At 41.8% G+C, this 6,183-nt stretch overlaps 1 long non-coding RNA gene across 1 annotated transcript; it reads left to right on the top strand.

Annotated features, from left to right (window-relative positions):
• Positions 1-643: 643 nt before the first annotated feature.
• On the top strand, positions 644-4,948 carry LOC123447925. Its single transcript, XR_006631567.1, has 3 exons — positions 644-1,284; positions 1,371-1,436; positions 4,646-4,948. It is a non-coding gene; the product is annotated as an uncharacterized LOC123447925 (long non-coding RNA).
• Positions 4,949-6,183: the final 1,235 nt, after the last annotated feature.

The raw sequence follows: 6,183 nt of genomic DNA, 5'->3' as shown, positions 1-6,183 counted from the left end.
TACACTTGTATCACCATCTCTTCGCCGAACTAGCACGCCTATACAATTTACCATTGTATTGTGTGTGTTGAGGACACAAGAGACTCTTTGTTATGTGATTGCAGGATTGCTCGAGAGAGACCATCTTCATCCTACGCCTCCCACAGATTGATAAACCTTAGGTCATCCACTTGAGGTAATCTTGCTATTGTTCTACAAAACTCTGCGCTTGGAGGCCCAACACGAGTCTACAAGAAGAAGTTGTGTAGTAGACATCATGTCTTTATGACCAATCTTTGGATAATACTTTGAATACCACCTTGGTTATCATATAAACTCCTTGAAACCAAGAGACGAACTTCAAGAAATGCCTATGGACAAATCCTTTAAATATAACTCAATGCAACCATTAGTCCATAGAAATTGTCATCAATTATCAAAACCACATACGGAGTAATAAGCTCTAACAACTAAGATTATTGACAAATTCAGTTTTCAAATATTCAAGACCGATCAGCCATTCGCGGAACCACACGCGGATTTGGGCCCGAGGCAGCCCAGGTCATTGCCTCGGGCGTGAAAAAAAATTATATATATATATATATATATATATATATATAATCAGCTTGGGGCGCACACTAGTTCGAAGCCCAATAGCCCAGGCCAACTCACTCGCAGCCCGCATTGTCTCTTCCTCTCACGACCGGGGACGCGCTCGCGCGACCAGGCAGACGAGTGTCTGCCTTCCTCCCCGTTCCCCAACGCCGTCCATGCCCACTACGACCGCCCGAAACCTAAACACCGCCGCCAGGCTGCCCGACGCCCGCCGTCCAGCGCGTAGCCCCCGCCCTCTGTCCTACGCCCCTCCCACGGTCTCGCCTTGTCAGCTTCCCCGAGTGGTCGGCGCGGGCCTAAAGTAGCTGCCCTTCCCGCCGGCGGTCGGCACCATGTCGGCGAGGGCACGAGGCGGCGACCCCTCCCCGTCTCCCCTTTGTCCTCCCCCTGCCCAGCGGCCAGCGCGAGGCTCGGCCCCTTTCCTCAACCATGCCCTTCCTTTGATGATGATTTTGTTTATACATGCGTTGTTTTTGTTTATAGATGTCACTGTTTCACCTTGTTTGTTTATTTGTTCGATGTTGCAGAGCAACCGATTTTGACATTGAGAAATATTTGTTTCTCTAAAATTTTGCAGGAAAGCAAGATGAGTAAAATAAGAAAATGTATTTGTTAGTATTGAAGAATCAAAGATACTCGAGTGATTTCAAGGTTGTCGCACACATAAAGGCTTTTTGCCTCGTCCTATATGTAAGTTTTCACATTTTCATCTATTATTAACTAGTTTTACCTGCTCTATTATGCACTGATTTGCATTTCATAATTGATGATTGAAGGATTGGCTTCTTCTGTTATTGAAGATGTAGTCATGGGAGGCTCAGATCAACCAATCCTTTGATCTGGTATCAAACTATCAATCATTTGCATCATCTATCTATGCTACATATTGTCTTTTGATTTGTCTTGCTTTGTTAGTTGACCCATCAAGGAACAAATGCTGTCATTAAACATTATGTTTGATTTTCTTATTAGTTATGCAACATAGATTGACTTTTGTATGCCTTGAAACTAGAGTTTTTTGGATTGTTTTTTGCCCTTGGTTTTTCGCATGGGGCGTTAGCCAATCCTGGGTCCGCCATTGCACGGAACTACTAAGTGAAGCTTTCGTGAAGCGAAAAGTCGGTTCGGTCCTATGGAAGGATTGGGCGCTGGTTGCCGGGCGGCCGGGTCACCTCCACTGTCGATGATCGCGAGGTGCCGCAATTACTAGTTGGGTGCTGGTTGTCGGGCGTCTCCACTGTTAACCGGAATTGAGTGGGGGTTAGTTTACATGGATTTTTTTGGTGTAGGGACTAAAAAAAGTCCCTTTTAGTCCCTTCTAAACAAAACATGAGTGACTTTTAGGGACTAAAAGTGGACATTTGGGACTAAAGAAAGAAGTCCCTAAGGAAGAGTCTTTTTTGGTACTTTTTAAGACTTTTTCCAACAGTGTCTCTGCTTTTACCATGTCATTTAATAACCTCTAGTCTATTAGTAGGGGTAACATGGTCTTTTAACATGTCATTTAATAACTTATAGTCCATGTTTAGTCCATGGAATCAAACAAGTAAGGACTAGGGACTTTTTAGTTTGGACTAAAGAAGTCCTAGGACTTTTCAAACAAACAAGGTGTGAGACCATGACTCAAGAGAAACACCTATGACTGCTAGGTTAGGATCGGGGAATCCGACGTTGTCCTCCTAATTGTTTAACTTTTCGAGTTGTCCTCATGGTGGCGCGTGGTTTTTTTAGACAAATCTAAGCTCTATTAATCAAAATTCACATGAAATGGTATTACATACAGATCATGCGGGATGGCCAACCAAATATGACGCGTGGGGGTGGGGCTGATGTTGCTGTTCGACAGCAAGGGTGGGCTGCATGCCGATGCCTTCTCTTTTTAGGATCGTGTTTCAGACTAAACAATAGTATATCATGTGTGTTTAATTGAGCCACATGGCTTGCTCGGCTTTGCTATTCTTTTAGAGTATCTCCACTCGGTTGGCCCCCCAAGAGCCACTTTTTCAGCCATGGGGGGAGTTTTTCAGCCATACCTCTATCCAACACTAGAAGACAAGAAAGATGAGAGAAAAAGAGATGAAGTGGGCGAGAGACATGCACGTGGGTGGACCTGTTGCATGCAAGAGAGACACGAGAGAGCGAGTGGGAGGCTCAGAGTGGGCCTGTTGCATGCAAATAACAACGCCGACGCTCCCGGACGCCCTCCTGCATGCTGGGTTCGGTCTCGGGCCGTCGGGGCCAATTTCGGTCCTAACCGACGAAAAACGGGCTCCTAGGGGCGCGATTGGGGTATTTTTCCCCGCCGGCAACACAAAATGGTCTGGGAGGGGCATGTAGGGGACACGGTTGGAGATATTCTTAGGCCAGTATATATATCATTTCCATGTATTCGATCAGTTCGATCAATCCTCTGTGCCAAGATGCCCACGGAAAGTACGAGGAGGGACTATGTGAGAAGCGCTTCATCGGAAGCCTACCAACGATTATTCACGGGCGTCGTTATTTGACAAGTTCTCAGCCGTCGTCATGTATTGTGTTTTGAACGTTTCTATGAAATTTTATTTTATTTTCACCCGTTTTCGCTTTTTGGATGGTATTTTTTCTAGGGTTTTTCGGTGTTTCGATTTTCCACCAATCTTTCTTAGATTTTGCGTGAAAAAAATGCACAAAAATACGCGCTCTTTTCCTTCCTACAGAGGCACATCCTTGCCTCTTGAAAAAACATGTTTTCTTGTTTTTCCTTCCTTGAGATGCATGAATTTGCTTTTGCGAGGGGCACCGCCGTGCCTCTTGAAAATGAGGGGAAACGTGTTTTCTTTGTTTTTTCCTTCCTCGAGGGCATGGTTTGCTTCCTCAAGAGGCACGGATTTGCTCCGCAAGCCGCGCCTCTCGAAAGTGAAAAAACACGTTTTTTTGTCCTCGAAAGGCAAGGTTTTGCTTTCGCGAAAGGCACGAAAAACAAAAAAAATGTGTCTTTTTTGAAGAGGCACGGTTTTCTCGTTCAGTTTTTTTGTCAAAAAAAAGTTTGTCAAAATCTATCAACATGGAATCTTGTTTTAAAAATCTCGACATGAGAAATCCAACGGTGAAAATGATTCGAGATTTGGATGCACGGTTTAAGAAATAAAATGTTTTGAAATAATGGATCTAAAAAAAGGAAAATTCACAGGTTGCGACAAGTGACACACATGCAATATGCCACTTGTCATAACTTGAAAAGATGAAAAAGACTTTTAAAGGAGTACTCCTTAATTAATGATTTCAAAATTTACAGGAAATCATGTTCCGTGCGCAGGTCACCCGCGAGCAACCTGTGCTCGGGTGTTTGTATGGGCCGGCCCATTTTTCAGGGGTGTTTTCTTCATGTTTTCTTATTTTTCTTTCCTTTTTCTTCTCTGTTTTCCTTTTCCTTTTCTCTTTTTTACTTCTTTACTTTTTCATTTTTTGCAAATTTATTTTCAAATTCAAAAACTTTTTCTGTTCATTGGATTAAAAAAATCATCAAATTTAATTCTGTTCATTGGTTTAAACAACGTTCATCAAATTGAGAAAATGTTCATCAAATTTGAAAGTTGTTCATCGTTTTTTGAAAATATTCGTCAAATTAAAATTGTTCATTTAAATAAAAACAATTCAACAATTTTTTCCAAAAAAAATGTTCTTGAATAAAAAAATTGATCATCAACTTCAAAAAAAGTTCATCAACTTCAAAATTTGTTCATCAAATAAAAATAATCATTATTTTGAAATCACGGTCATTTTTTGAATTTGTTGAACATTTTTTGAATCCGTGTTTTTTTTAATGTCAGAACCTTTTACGAAATCTCAAAAAAAAAGAAAAATAGGGGGTGCCTCGCGCCTCACATGGGTCGGCACATAAGGGCGCCTGACAGAAAGCCGACGCGCGGTTCTCATAATAGGAACTCAGAGAATTTACCTTGACTCGCCAACATTGATAATTGTGATGACCCTCAAATGCTTGAAGCAATGGCATGTGTAGTGACGCTATGGCTTGCAGGTGTTCTGAATCTTCAATGGTTCAATATTTCAGGTGATGTAAAAATGCTTGTTAAGCAGAGGCAATGGAGGAAGCAAGGGCATCTACAGAGATCAACATCCGGCGTCAAGAGTTCAAGGAGGCCCGGATCATTCATGAAGGCAGAACGTCCAATATGAAGGCTCACAATTTTTGTAAAAAGTGTTTTATCTTTAGCTCATGGTCGATATAATTGGTTGCTCCAGCCGAATGACACTACTGTTGTATCATATATTATCATGCAAGTTCAGGTTTCCCCTAAAAAAAGACCAACCTGTCTTGAAACCGACATCACCAAATAAATTTCAAGTTCTCACACATCACCGACCTCAGGATCATACAGAACACCGAATTTTTGGTCTTTCGTCTATTCGGCTTCGGTGTTGGTTTTTAGTCCTCGGTTTATTTGCCCACCCCTGTACTGCTACCGGATTCATGTGTTTGGAAAATAATTTCCCGAGACTGGGACCGGGAGGGAAGCAACCGACGACCGGCTGAAGTTTCGTCTCCATGTTTAGGTGTTTCGGCTCAATGTTTTGCATCGCTCCTCTAATGTTTGCCTCCGATATGAGTTACTGTAAGTTACACTGAACTATTCACATTTTCATACTGTTCTAGCACCTAGTAAACGAGTACACGTAACATAAGAAGTTTGACTTCATTGTTCGAGATGTCTTCTTTTATTCACATCTTCTCGAGTTTAATTTAGACTGGGTTTTTTTTCCAGTAATTTCATGTTTGTTTATGATAGTTTCTATCCTATTTAGCATAATTGTATCGATTTTACTCAATTTAGTGAAACTTATGCCACAAAAGATTGTTGTGACGCAAGATTCGCTAAACTGCGATTTTCTACTAAATGAGGTAGATGTTGTCAATGTGTTTTTTCTGGTTTATTCAGGCCTTTTGGCAATGTGTGTTTAGTAGTGAGAGAAGATATCCCCATCGACTGACAAGGCATCTTTGTCGACTTCATCAATCTTAAAATATTATGTCGGCTTATTATCTCCAAGGTGTTAAAAAAGATATGTGCGTATGCATTCATAGGGTTAAATATATGCACGTGTACATATGTGATTGTATTGTGTTAAAAAAAAGGTGAACTTGGGAGGGGTATGTAAAATGTAGTTCACTCTTAATTTTAGTCGTCTCATTTTTGTTAAGATATCGTAATAGTAAATCTAGAAATTAGAGTAAATATAACGTTCTGTAGCCTGTTTTCTTGTCTCCTTTTCTAGATGAAATTTACTAGAAAACAGAAGAACAACTTATTTTAGATGAACAGAGGATCAACTTATCAACCAACGTATACATGCCGTGTGCATTGTTTTTTTTAAAGTTTGTAATCACGTGTCAGATCAGATTCGAAGCCCAAACTGGGCCAACAATAGAACTTGAGCAAAACCTAGCTAGGACACGTGAATGTGCGGACCCGATTATTGGCCTCGGCGAGACCTCCAAGGCCGAGAGGACACCTATCCTTCCACCCGCGCCCTAGCGACGTCTCCCTCTCCCTCCTCCCCCCGCCGTCGGCGGGCGCCCCCGACTCTGGC

Source organism: Hordeum vulgare, chromosome 4H (genome assembly GCF_904849725.1).
Source record: "Hordeum vulgare subsp. vulgare chromosome 4H, MorexV3_pseudomolecules_assembly, whole genome shotgun sequence".
Taxonomy (NCBI): domain Eukaryota; kingdom Viridiplantae; phylum Streptophyta; class Magnoliopsida; order Poales; family Poaceae; genus Hordeum; species Hordeum vulgare.
The sequence above is the reverse complement of the archived record's forward strand: the minus strand, read 5'-3'. Positions and strand labels throughout refer to the sequence as shown.